Source organism: Prinia subflava, chromosome Z (genome assembly GCF_021018805.1).
Source record: "Prinia subflava isolate CZ2003 ecotype Zambia chromosome Z, Cam_Psub_1.2, whole genome shotgun sequence".
In the NCBI taxonomy this organism is placed as follows: domain Eukaryota; kingdom Metazoa; phylum Chordata; class Aves; order Passeriformes; family Cisticolidae; genus Prinia; species Prinia subflava.
In genome coordinates this window covers 46138375-46152823 of record NC_086283.1, presented here as the reverse complement: position 1 = coordinate 46152823, position 14449 = coordinate 46138375, and positions in this window count along the sequence as shown.

The window sequence follows — 14449 nt, the reverse complement described above, 5'->3', positions numbered from 1 at the left end:
AACTGCAAAGGAAGGAGGCTCAAAGAACCTCTCTCTTTTTCCTATGGGGCTGTCTGGTTTTAATCTCAGTTAATATGCAGTTAATGTTAATCTCATTAAATCTAATCTAATGAAAGAAATAAAATGCAGGAAAGTGAAATTCATATAGGAAAAGTAATTTTTCTACTCTGAACTGTACTTCTTCCTCAATTTCTTGTTTATTTGGGGCAGAGTTAGTCTGAGAAGATAACACCTTTCTTTGGCACCAGAAAAAGCAGTCTAACCACAACTAGGTGAAATAAAGTGAGTGTATTTAAACTGGCCTTTCTGTGGAATTGGGAGACAATACCTAGGCATGAATCTGTTGCTTGGAAATTTAGCCTTGCATGCTAATGTGGAGGTATTTTCATTGAAACTGTGGAAAACCCAGAAACTCTCCAACTACATCTTTTCCGTGTTAGAGAATCAAGGTATTACTTCTGGCCAAGATGTGCAACTGAAATCATTCCATGGTTCTTTACCAGACTTTTCACATACCTATACAGACAAAACCCAAAGAAATTCTCATACATTGGTCTTAAGTTACACAATTCTTAGTATTCAGTCTCCTACTGGTTATTGTTTCCCTCACCTCCAGTGCTACTTTTGTCCTCATACTTTGGTTCTCTTATCAATCTTTTCCCAGACCAGGTTTCTCTGACCTCCCCATATTTGGGGTAATGTTTGTTAATGTTCATTTCTATCTTTTGTGTCTTCTGGCTACTCCTAGTCCATAGATCTTAAGCTCATCAGGCCTCTCCCTGTGAATGCCTTGATTCTCTACCACTGGAAAGATGTTGTTGAAGAGTTTCTGGTTTTCCCACAGTTTCAGTGACAACTTGACTGATAGCATTTCTGCTACTGACTTTTCTTTAATCTGATGCCACAAGCTCTAAGATGTATTTCAGCTTTCTGTCCTCAGCAGCATGACTGAGAACCCATGAGGAATGATGATCTCTCCTTCCTGAGATACCTACCCAAAGCAATACATAGTACATTTTTGTAATTGAAAATGACTGTCCAAAGGAAGGTATTTCTGCTGGGTATAAATAGTGTTCAGTCCTTGAAACTGAAGAACTGCTGTGAGTTCCTCTAACTGTAGGATGTTATTTGGGTCAAGGGCAATACTGGGAATCATAGGATTCATAGAAAGGAGGGGAAAATGCTCCTTGAGCAGCTCAGAAGAATAATCTATTCACTTTATCTTCAGTGCTTTGTTAGAAGGACGAGTGGGGAAAGTTCAGGCAGGAGACTTCAATGACAGAGCACTCTAAAGCCCTCAGATCAAAGCCACAGACAGTACAGCTGTGCTGCCTGAGTGAGGATCATCTTGTAGCTGCAAATAGGTCAGGGAGAGAATACAAATGGGAAAGTTTTCTTCATGACACGGTCCCTTGTCTTGTTTCTGTCAGGTCTACAGTCAAAAAAAGGTTCCTTATAACTGATCTGCATTACTCCTACTGGAGTCTGCATGCCATTAATTTTGTTGTGCAGCCTGAGTTAACCACGCTAGCTCATTTCACAGAATGAACAGTGTCTACAGGACTGCCCTTGCCCTCAGTGGTAGCAAAATCTCCGTGGGCTTCACAGTGGGAGATGAAGTAGATGCATGAAGAGTGAGCCTAAAAGAGTGACTTTGTGTCTTACTTGCTGGACTGTTGCTTTCAGAGATTGCACAAAGAGACCTAAAAGCAAGATAAATCCCTTAATGCCAATGAAAGATTAAAACTACAGGTAAATGGGCATAATTTGTGCAGTATTTCTTCATGAACAAAAGGGCTAGGGAGACAGTACAGAAGTTCAAATTCACTGTATTGCTGTAGGGAAAAAAAAAGACAAAATGCATCCTGGGGAATGGTAATTGCTGATTTTAGACAATTACTTCAGTCTTCCAAAGTGTAATGAAGAAATATCAGAAGGTATGAAGTCTGTTGCAGTCAAAACAACAGGGGATCAGAAACAGATTTCCCAGTACCTCAGTTGCCCCTCTTTCCTTAAAAAGTCTTTTCTATGATTTCCATACAAAATACAACAGAATGCCTGCCTCTTCCAGTGACAACATATTCTTTTACTCAGTGGCTAGTTTCACTCAGATTTGACAGAAAGGTGACGATCCCAAAGGCAATCCCGTTTCCACGAGCTACATGGAAGCAGCTACCTTAGTGTAGAGCAAATAGCTGCTATCAAGTATCCCTGTTTAAAAAGACGTGAATTACCTTCTGCACTTTTAAGCATAGAGAACTCATGCAAGAGAAAGCCAGAGACATTATAAATTTATAAATGTATAAATACCTTAACAACATGAAGGCTTTCAATTTGTAAGGCAGAGAACTGTTCTAAGTTCAGCTTCTTCAGCTTATGGAGCTCCACGTTTGCTTTTTCTGGCTAGCTGGCTAGCTTTTACAGCAGCTAAAGCCTTTTCTGTAGGTTTGGGTGGGGGTTTTTTTCTGTTAGAATGTCCACTTTTTCCTGACAGTTATTGCCAGGAACAGTTTAAGGATCAATCATACATTTCACTATGAATGGAGGAGCAAAGAGCTGGTTTCATATAGAGAGAGCCTGACATGAGGTCTCCTGGAGCACCTAAGCTGTCATTCAGCTGCAAACCTGTTAGTGATTTCAAAGCTGTTACTACAGTCAAGGCATTTTTTTCTATGCATTTTCTTCACACTATCAAGATGCTATCACCCACATATTCCAGTTAAATGATATTAAAAAATGACAGCTCATACTGCAGTTCTGCCCTTTCCATTTCTGATTCCAGCTGAGATACTAAATGGGCTGAAATTCCCAATTGCAATTACTTCCTAAATGTTGTTTAGTTCAATAAATAACATCACTAATACCACATACAGGGCCTTTTCTATGATGTAATACTTTTATCTGCCACAAATGCCACCAGGGGAAAAGACTTGTGTGATTTTCCCTGGTCTTTCACTCTATGTTACATTTGCCAATGTGCTGTCTATGCTCTAGCTTTGATTGCTGCAGTATCAGGGAGATCACAGAGTGACTTGTATTACTAATGCCACATCTAACCTTCCAAAATGGAAATAGTAATAATAACAGATTATGCTCTTCTACTGTAAATGTGTTAATAAGATGTGGTTAATTAAAATAGTAAGAATTATTTGCTTACCTACATGCTCAGCTTTATTAGAAATGGTCATAGAGCCTTAGAGCAATAACTGATGTTTGCATTCAATTGCTGACCAAGATAAAACATGTATTTTTAGATTACATTTATTATTATTATTATTCCTATCACAGATAATTATCATCTATAAAACAGCATGCTACAGTCTGAGGACAGACAGATTTTTATTCCTCAATTTTCCAAGTATAAAAATATTGGAAAAAAACCCACTTAGCACTTGTAAAAAAGAACCAACTCTCACACTTTGCAATTTAATTCTGGTATTCATAGTTAAAACATATATTTGCAGTCAGGCATTCATCACAGTTCAGTGGAGGACTGGCCTTTCATGTAATTTACAGCAATGTGCAGTATTAAGATAACATAGTCTTTTGAGAGCAGCTGATCTCCCCCTTTGCAAGTGATGTAGCACCTTTCACTTTGGGCAGAGCACCGCTTGTGGAATGGTCTTTGTATTATGGCTTACATTAAAATTTATTTTGTTTACTCAGGTCCAATGTATATTATGTATTTAGACATTTCTATGCTGCTTGAACATGTGGCCACAAACTGCCACCAGTATCAGCAGGTTAGAATGTATCTAACAGCTCTGCTGTCTGTATTAGTTTTCAGTGCTGCAATCACTGGCAGTGGCTGCACAGAGAGAGGACTAAAGATTTAATAACTCAGTCTAGCAGAGGTATGAGTTTGAAAGCCAGGACACAGCAGTTTATTTGCTGCAGTGAACAAGAGAGAGAGGAAGAGAGGAGAACTACAAAGACACTGACTTGTGAGAGCACACATCAGGTTAACTAGGGAAGATTTGAAGAAAACGTACCAACCAGTAAGATGAAAGGACAAGGCTGGTGTGCCACATGGTCTGAGCACTTTCATGTGCACCATGAAAGTGCTCACCAACATTACTTATATATAGATACTGTGAATTATTTTCCTTTCCTAAGCATTTTACTCCTTGCAGTGTTTCTCCCTTTCTGCAGTCAAGCTTTCCCTCAGTGGTAAGACGTCCTGTGGTAAGTGCTGTCCACTACAGTTCAGGGAGTCACACAAAACTAACACAGAGCACGAAGTAAGAAGCATGTGTTTTCTAGATAGAAGAGGTAGCCTTGCCTTTGATGGATCCTCATGTCATGCTCTATGAGGTGTTGCAGTGCCATTAACCCTCTTCCCCTCCCTTGTTCCTATGGAGACGACATGATCCACCACTTAGCCACTTTGCTCCTCATGATGTCAACTGGACAGACTTCCTATGACAGACACCCAGTGCAAGGATTTTTGTCTTCAAGAGAAGACCCTTTATAAAGGCACCTTAGTTTGACAAGGGTGCAGCACTGCCGTGTGAAAAGAAATACGTGGTATCTATGAATGGATGTCATGCTACAGTTCAGAGACCAGGACACCCAAGCATGAGAAGCTCTGGCTTGTTCATTCATTCTCCTGAATGGGTGAAGGACAGGTCACCCTGACTTCTTGATGGTAGGCATCAGTTCTTCATATGTATTGTGACGTGGTTACATAGAAGCAACATGAACTGTTGACTTTAGGTTCAAAGGTGTAGCTCTTATTTAAAACAAAGCTTGGAAAAATTGCGTGAACATGTAAGCCAATACCAGCAAAGTCTTGCTTGCCTAAGTTTAAAATAGTGTGGTTTTTGACACAAGCTTCATGATCTTGGGGAAAGACACAATAATCTATATAGCACCTGACTGGCTTGACTTCATACCTGGTCCTCAGATGTCTAACACACAGGAGAGTGTCACTGACTTTAACCGGAATTTCCCTTACACCTGTGAGCAGAGTTGGATGGCAGCATATTAGTCTCTGCAGGTATGGGATATGGTTACAGCAGCATTTAATGGGATTCACAAAAACACATACATGAATATGTCAGAGCAGCCCTATTGTGGTGTGTTTTTAAAGGCATTGGAAACTGATTATGCACTGCAGAGGAAGGATTTACATTGACTTTGAAAAGTAGGAGAGCTCCTTAACACAGACACAAAAATCATTTCAGCAGGTCTTCATAGCACTGCAGCTTCACGACTACCAGGAAAACCACAAGTTAGGGCTTCTGGAGATAGAGAATTCGAGACATGGTATAACAGCATCACAAAGTAACAAAGCTAAAGATTTCTGGGAAGTCAGAAGTACTTAATCCAGTCCATATAACGAGGAGCAAAGAGCAGTGCAGGACAGTGCATGATCCTGCTCACAGGTTTAACATTTCATTCTTCCAGTGGCCCTAATAACTGCCAAGAGTTTACAGTAACTAAGATAAACCATCCTATTTACAAAATTAATGCAGGCTGTGGAACCACATTGCTTCAGTCCAACTTTCAAATTACAGTTCTCTTCACATCACCACTTTTTCTATTTATTTCAAATACCATAATAGTACTACAAAGATAGTTCAAATTATGTACTCCATTTTTCAGGATCAGGACATTCAGATTACAGAAGTGTAAAAGTCTATACTGATTCTGTATGGATTAGTAAAAGTCACGTGATTAAACCTCTCTATTTCTACAGGAAAATATAACAGGCATCACAAATACATTGAGTGATTTCTGCCATGGGTTTGTTGTTGTTGTTTTGCTTTGTTGTTTGCATTTTTGGTTGGTTGGTTGGTTGGTTTTGGGGTTTGTTTTACAGCTAAATTCCGAAGGCAAGCCTAAGTTAGTACCTTCTCACCCCTTGTCTGATTCATCTCTTTCACTGAGGTTCCATCACAAAGAAGGCAAACCAGCTAGCACACTACCCAGTGGACTTCTGCATCTTTAAAGCCCTGACTCAGCCAGACATGTGAGTTTCAGACCAGCAGGAAGCTTTCCTCTATGATATTCTATTCCTCATACTGCACAAATGTGAGGGTAGTAAGTCATGCTGTCTGTTTGTCCACTGATCCCCTCTGCTTGTGTGACTGGAACAAAGGGAAAAGGTAGCTACTGCAGCCCTGGAATTTTTGAACAACAGGCTAGGCAAAAACCTTCCTGAGGCATTTTTGAAGGGCTGAGACTGCGTTGGAGCTGCTGTTGATTTACCTGACCTCCTGAGAAGATTTCTAGCCCTATTTTGCCATTATTTCCTGACAGCAGACTTTACAAATGGGTTTTGCTGTATCAATCAACTTCTCTCCGTTTAGCAAAGCAGCTCAGCAATTTACAAAGGTGGTCCAGATACTGTGGTCAGTTAGACCATATCACTTCTCTGTGGTGATACATGCAGCTGTGACAGCACAATATTGAAACACAGAATTATCTGTTTGCTTAGGACACTGCAATCCTTGCTTGGTGCACTGCCAGCAGAGAAGCAGACCACAATTCTGGAGACAAACTTATGAGGAGTACATCACTCCAAAATGTGTTCGTGTGGAGAATCACGTTGCAGTGCTGTATTGGTTTCTACAAAAAACTAGGTCATCTTCCCTCCTCTGCAGTCCTCATACAATGCCCACACTTTGTTTTAGGCTTTTCCCTTCATAGTCTCTCCCTAGGCAGCTGTCTGCTTGTGACTTTTCCTCTCCTGCCTACCAGTAAGGCCATCATTCACCATTCATCATTCCTTCTCTCTCACGGACAACTTAGCAGTTTCCTCCTGTCAACAGAACCTCTTCCCTGAATAGACAGTCACCTCCATCACAGCCCTTTTTTCCCACAGATGTCTAGTAAGGTACTTGTTTTTCATCCCAGCTGTTAAGTAATTTCTCCAAGTAGTCATTAATGTCAGTAAAAGGTATCACTTCTATACAAACACAATATTCAGCCTTGTGCAGATTTTGCCTTCTGGTTCACTGTTCAAATATGCACTCTTTTTTTTCTTTCTCTCAGAAAACAGGTTTTGTCAAGATCGTGTCACTCGTCACTGTAAACTAGCATCTGTAAGGGCTTGTAACTTCTTTTTTCATGGAGAAAGAGTACCTGACACAACATGGTCACAAATGATACATTACAAACAGAGTGAAGTCCCACAGCAAATTACATAAATATTGAGTGTATGCAGTGGTTTTGAATAACTTTTCTCTTTTTCCATTAAATGTATAGGTTTTTATCAAAGTGCTTTTGCTTTTATTTTGTACCCATATGGTTGCTGATGATACTTGAATTCAATACTTGAATTGTTCATGCTGCGACCATATTGCACTGTTCTTTCCTGATCAAAATATGTTTTACTTTTCATCCACTCCCATGACAGTCATCCAGAGAAAACTTCCAGACCTTTTATATTCTTTGAATTCCCCATATTTCCCCATTATTACCAAGGTTATATGAGAATATACCAGAATCAAAACAACTCCCTTAGAATTTTCTTCATGTTTTTTTGTAGGTTGTTGATATTTTCCTTGTTTAGTATTTATTAAACTGATCACTTTGTAATTCTAAGAATGTTTCATACACTCTATGAGATACACGGTAAACAAGTTTTACAAAATTAACTGACTGTTGATTCAGCACACCCTGGTTTTTGGTAGCAGCAGGAGCCACAGCGTAGCTTCTGTGAGAAGCTGCTAGAATTTTCCATCATGTCCAACAGAGCCAATCTCTGATGGCTCTGAAGATAGACAGGCTGCTGGCCCAATTGAAGAAGTTGGTAGTGCCTCTGTGATGACATATTTAAGCAGAAAATCAAAACAGCGCATGCAGGGTTTTTTCCAGGGGTGGAGAAGTGCCACCATGAGGAGGCATCGGCTGCAGCCATCACAGTATCGGTGTGGTCCGTGGCTTCTCCTTGTCTGCCTGGCCGCCCCTAGCCAATCCTGCTGCCGGTGAAAGGAGAGGGGTGGCAGCAGCAGCTTCCCCTTCCCAGTGCCCTGCATGAAGAGAGGCTCTAAATAGCACCAGCACCACTGCAGCCACCACTGCCTGTGCAATGGCAGCGGGGTTGCCTGGCCGGCAGCAGAAGGATGACAAGAGGCTCCCTGACACAGAGCCTGGACAAAATCAACTTCTTGGCACTGCAGGATCTTGCAAGAATCTGAATTAGTGGAACTTGTTGGCAACGGTGCCTGTAAGCAGCAGTTTTCCTTCTAGTCAGAGACAAGGAGGAAGTGAGGACATGTGAGAGAAAACATGGGAACACTAAAGTCAATGGAAAAGAAAGAGAAGAAGGAGGTGCTTCAAGCATCAGAGCCGAGATTCCTCTGCAGGCCATGATGACCATGGTAAAACAAACTGTCCCCTTGTAAAGCACAAAGCCCATGGTGGATGCAGAGATCCACTCACAGCCTGTGAGAAAAGGTGGATGTTAGAGAAAGGTGTGGTCTAGTGGGAGACCTGAAGAGAGAGAGAGCTCCTGCTTCCAGAGACAGAGGGCCCTTGCTTTCAAACTAGAGCAGCCTATTCTTTGAGGACTGTACCCGGGGGATGAGTGATCCATGTCACAACAGTTTTGAGAAGACTGTTTGTCTGTGGGAGGAACCCCACAGTGTAGCAAAGACTTGTCTCCCCCAGTGAACAGAAAAATATCTCAAGCGACAAACTGCCCCAAATCACCACACCCCATTTCCCTGTGCTGTCGGTAGGAAAGAGGGGAAAAAAGATGTCTTAAAGGCTTATTTTACTTCTCATTATCCTCTGACTCTGTTAATAATAAATATACTTTATACCTTTCAATCTGAACCTGCTTTGCCTTAGAGTGTTTTTTCTCACAATCCTTATCTCAGCTCATGAGCCCTTTGTTAATCTTTTTTCCCTCTCCTCTGCCCAACTATAGCAAAAGAGGATGAATGAACGACTTTCATGGGTAGCTGGTGTTTGGCCAATATCAAGCCACAACACTGAACAATATCAAACCACAACACAACACAAAACCCTTGCAACAAAATAGTATGCTATATTTACTTTGGCATTGAAGTAGGAACATAAAAGACATAAAGATACTTGAGATAATGGGAATAGAGACAGAACTGCACTACTTTTCAAAATGTTTTGTAAGAAGCTTTAGAGAATTGTAGATTCTTAGAATGCCTAGGGTTGGAACGCATCTTAAAGATCTCCGAATTCCACCCTCCCTGCTCTCAAGTGGGATGCCTTCCACTAGACCAGGTTGCTCAGAACCCCATCCAGTCTGATCTTGAATACTTCCAGAGATGGAGCATCCACAGCTTCTCTGGGAAACTAATTCCAGTGTCTAACTACCCTCAGAGTAAAGAATTTCTTCCTAATATCTATGCTAAGTGTATCCTTTTTCAGTTCATTCCCCCTTGTCCTGTCACTAGATGCTCTTGTAAGTAGTCGCTCTCCATCTTTCTTTTAAGTTCCCTTCAGGTAGGCCACATTTAGGCCATCCCAAAGGCTTCTCTTCTCCCAACAATCCCAATTCTCTCAGCCTTTCCTCATATGAGGGGTGCCCCATCCCTCTGATCAACTTGTTGACCCTTCTCTGGAAATTCTCCAACAGATTCATGTCCCTCCTGTGCTGGGGACGCAAGAGCTGGACACACAGAACTCCAGGTCGATGTCAGAGACTGAAATGTTATAATTTATGGCTCAAACGTTGTCATAAAGATTTTTGCCCATTATGGCAAAATTGTGTAACAAAGCTGCACCACCAAAGCTCACCCTGAATGTGAACTGACTGAAACCCTGAACTGTGAGTTAAATCGCTTAAGGCTATTCAAGATAAGAAAAGTGACACTATAGTTCAAAGCATCTCAGGCCTAGGAAATAATGGATAAGTCTGGGAGAGGTCCACCCTTAATTCTTTTGAGATCTTTCTCGGGGGTTTCTCTGTTGGCTTCTCTTACCTCAGGAGTCTCTGGCTCATCTCTGTAAGATTACAGCTGTGCTCCAGCACAGTTCAGACTCTGAGGGCCCTTGCCAGCACCCTGTCCCTTTAAGATTTGCCTCTCATTCCACAGCTTCCCAGGGACAAGCCTGATATTGTCCCCCTCCCCCATCACACCTAGTTAAAAGCTCTGCCAGTGAGCCGTGCTAATTCCCAAGCAGACCCTCCTCCTTTGCTGAGAAAAGTGAGTCCTATCTGATGTCAGCATATTCAGAGCTGTGTCGGCTTTTCCATTTTTAAAAATTAGCTCAGTTAGTTAGAGGATAGTGCTGATAACACCATGGTCAAGGGTTTGGTCCCCATACAGGCCATTTGCTTAAGACTTGGACTCGATACTTGTGACTCCCTTTCTAGTCAGAATATTCTGTGTGATTTTGTGTATTCTGTGTTCTCCAAACAGACTGAGCTCTGTAAAGTGTAAGTGTCACAGCAGATTTTCCATAAACAGGATCATAGCTCACCTTTGTGCTCCTGGATTCTTCCTAAGCTAAGAATCTACACAAATTTCAATGACAAGTACTTTCCAGTAATATCCACAATTATGCTCTTATATACAGCTGGTATTTCTCTGCCAGTGCAATCAGGCCACTCATCTTTACCTCTGCCCACAATTCATTCTGTCTAGCCCATGTGCACAGCAACAAGAGGAAAAAAAAAAAATCAGTGTCTCAGAATCCAGACTGTCACCAACAACTCCATATCCCTCACCCAAGGCAGGATCAGCAGTGTCCATGTCCTACACAAATGCTTACAGCTTCTCCAATTGCTCCTTAAATATCTATCTTCATGAAGAGATAGAGATACCAACCCTCTGCAGTCTACTCCTGTGTTTCCTGCACCTACCCTTTCCTAATGCCTTGAATCTTGCACACTTCCTTCTACATATTTGCATCATGTTCATATCTATCTCACACTGTTTTTTAGGGCTAAGTATCTTTCTCCACACACACTTTTTCGTTTTGTTTTCTCCAACTGCTGGTAATCCTCATTGATACTCTGTGGAGGAAAGAATTCCTTTCCTTCTTATAGAATTTTTTCAGTATGATTTTGGGTTTTTTCTGTTTAATGAGGTGATGTCTTATTGTGGCATATTTTGCTCCTGATGCACACTAAACCTTCAGTTTTTATACTAAGAACTTTTCCTTTCCTAGTTATTCTGCATTCACCATTGTCTATAGTAACTATGTAGTTTTAGTACATTTGTCTTACTCAATTTTGTTCTTGGTGGTTTTGTTGTGGTTTTGGGGGGTTTTTTTGGGTTTTTTGGGATTTTTGGGGTTTTTGGGGGGTTTTTTTTGTTTGTTTGTTTGGTTGTTGTTGTTGTTGTGTTTTGTGGGGTTTTTTTACAATTCATCCAACAACCTTTGGATTTTAGACTTGTTTTCCAAGGTATCCATACATCTTCCCAGACTTTTTCAGTAACTTCTATGTGGACATTACTGGGCAAAGACACAGAAGGTAACCAAGAAAGGACTTTCTTCTAAGGTCCACTTTACACCTTTTTCTGATTTTATAATGGATCACTTAGAACAGCTCAGGAACAGCTGTCCAAACAATTTTACATAAATCCACAGACAAAACTTCTATCAAACACAGATTTTCTACCACTTTTATAATAATGTCCTGTCAAACTATGCTAGAACGCTTATGTGTCAAAATCTAATAGTACAGTTTCTTCCATAGCCATAGGGACAGCAAACACCCTGTTGCAGGAGAAAACTAAATTAGGTAGACACAACTTGTTTTTAACCAACACCTACTAATCTCCTCACATGACGGAAGTTTACAAACAGGTTTTTATGGTTCTTGAGTTTGTGGCATAGAAGTCACCTCCTTCAAACTGCAGTCTTTCTCAGCTTCCACTGTGTTTAACTGACAGCCTGGGGCATAGCAACACAAGGCATTGCCTACCAACTGCTCGGGGAAGTTTCTGCTTTGTAGGTTTGGAGCAAAATGTTGATCTCCATGTGTTACACAAGAAAGTAATTCCTCTGTCTCTGGAACAGAAGCATGTAAAATTCCTTCCATGTGTAAGGAGCTCCGGATGCTGTAATTGGTACAAGCCACAGGGAAAGTGAATCCAGAATGTGAGCACTGCTTTCATTTCCTTGCTGGGTAAGTTCTCTATTATTTTAACAATAGCTTGTCACAGAGGCCTGGCTTTTCTACCTGACCATCTTTTGCACAGTTTGTAGAAAATTACCTCCAAGGCTCTTGCCTCTCTCAGATTTCAACAAAACAAGCATGAAGCTCTGAAGCTATCAGGGAAATGCAGTGGTATGACGATGCTCTTCTCGTTTCCATGGGAAACCATGTCCATAAATTCCAAAATAAGAGCAGACTGAGTGACACAACAATGTATGAGCCAACCCACCAGCTGTTTTTGAATTTTTAGCAGCTACAGACATTAATTCTGAGCGAGTAACATTCTTGAATTATAGCTATGCTTTCAGACAACAGTTATTTCCAGCTTGATTATAATTGCTTATAAAGATCCATGAATGTCTCAAAAATGTTCTTTTACATCAAGTGAGAGGAACCATGGTAAAACGGAAGCAGGAGGAGAAGGGCAGGTGCAAGGCTACTACATAGCCACAATCTCACTCCCTTATGTTGTAAGCGCAGTGTTAGATAACATACACTGAAGATCCCGCTTTGTTTTCCCAGATGTACTCACTCTGACCCAATTTTGTCTATTTGTGGAAATACAGGCCACTCATTTTTAACCATTCTTGCTCCTTATCTCTGTTGATTCACGGGCTTGCAGTTTTCCAATATTTGTTATAGTTGCAAAAACCAGTTTGATATGCAAAGTAATCACTATCACATTAATTGCCTTCTATCTAATGCAGTCGCCCTCCTCCTCAGAGAGTCAGAATTGCTGATAATTGTCTGTGTAAGGAAAAAAAATATCCTTATAGTTCAATGCATTATACTGGCAGCTGCATTCTTCTCCACAAACATAATGTATGCAAAAACAAACAATATTTACTCTAAATACAGTTTAATGTTGCAAAATATTACATGTTTTCCACAATCATTTAGTATACAGACTTAAATGAGGATGGAAGAAACCCCAACCCTACACCTCTCCTTACACAGTACATCTTGAGCTGTTAATGACTGTGAATCGGGCATTTGCTACCACTGAAAACTAACCATCCTTTCTTAAAAAACCTGAAGTTTAACATTTATGGAATGATGGATACCGCACGACAATATTTTCAATATGCTTAACACAGTATTGCATCCCAGACTAAACAGACTAAAATATTGCTAAACAGACTAAAATACTAATTGAACCTAAACACCAGGAAATAACTCACTTCCTGCCAGCAGGGAAAGAAAGCATTCTGGGGCGTTAAAACCTGCAGGTGCATATAAATCACTTTATACTGCAATGTAATACAGATCCTTGTACATACTCTATCAGTCTGTACGATCCAGTGCACAAACCCCTCTGCATGCCACATACTTCTTTGGGTACTAATATTATTGAGTAGGTGCAATATGTAACACTCTAAATCTTGTAAAAAAATGCATGTTGGGTTTTTTTAAAGTAAGTGTAGCTATTTTCAGTTACGTAAGTTAATACTAATTTAATGTAAAGTGCAATAGCTAAATCTAAAATTGGTGAGCTGCTGCTACAGAGGAATACTCCAACCAGTTCTATAGTGAAGCTTTGAACATATAGTGATCTTTGTTCACAAAATCTCTCACAAAGGGTAAAAAGGCTAGAGATTAGATAATAAAAATACAGGAGATGATTCTTGGCCTGTTATCTGCATTAATTTACTTCTTCAATAGCTGAATGCCCTACTGAGATTTTTTTAAATTACAAAATTATTTCTTTGTGAGCAGTCAGACTCTGCAGAGTAGAAGACAGCAACTGACAGCAGATTAACTAAAGCCCTTTGAGTCAGAGGTTGCTTTCAAGCAAAATATTAAGTGGAAAGGCTCCAGTCATTTTGAATAGTACATTATGTCTGCAGTTATTAGGTTCCCAAGCAATACTGAAAATAACTTACTTACCATAACATAATAATTTAGCAAACACTATCAAAAAGTCTTACTCAAGGTAGGGCCATGTTAGGCATCAGAAAACTTAGCTGGGTTCCAGCCAGCAATACTATCTGTAAAAGGATCTAATAATAGAACTTTTAATACCTGAGAAGTGTTTGAAGTTGAGCATTTCATATCAGGAGGAGGGGAAGGAAAAGGAAAAAACAGATGTCTTTCAAAGAGTAACAAACATCACAACATAAATTTTTACAAAGAGATTTCATATAAAAATTGTATCACTGTGTGTCAAAAAAAAAAAGATGTTTCAAATCTACTAGCAAGTGGTATAAATATGTAGTGTTCCATTGGAAATGTTCTATGCTGCTTTTATGATTTACCAGTCATCTGACAGTAGTCTACTCACCTGTTTTGAAGGTCTCCTGGAAAAGTCATATCTCCCACTAACAATTTGCTTCAAGAGTATCAGCATAA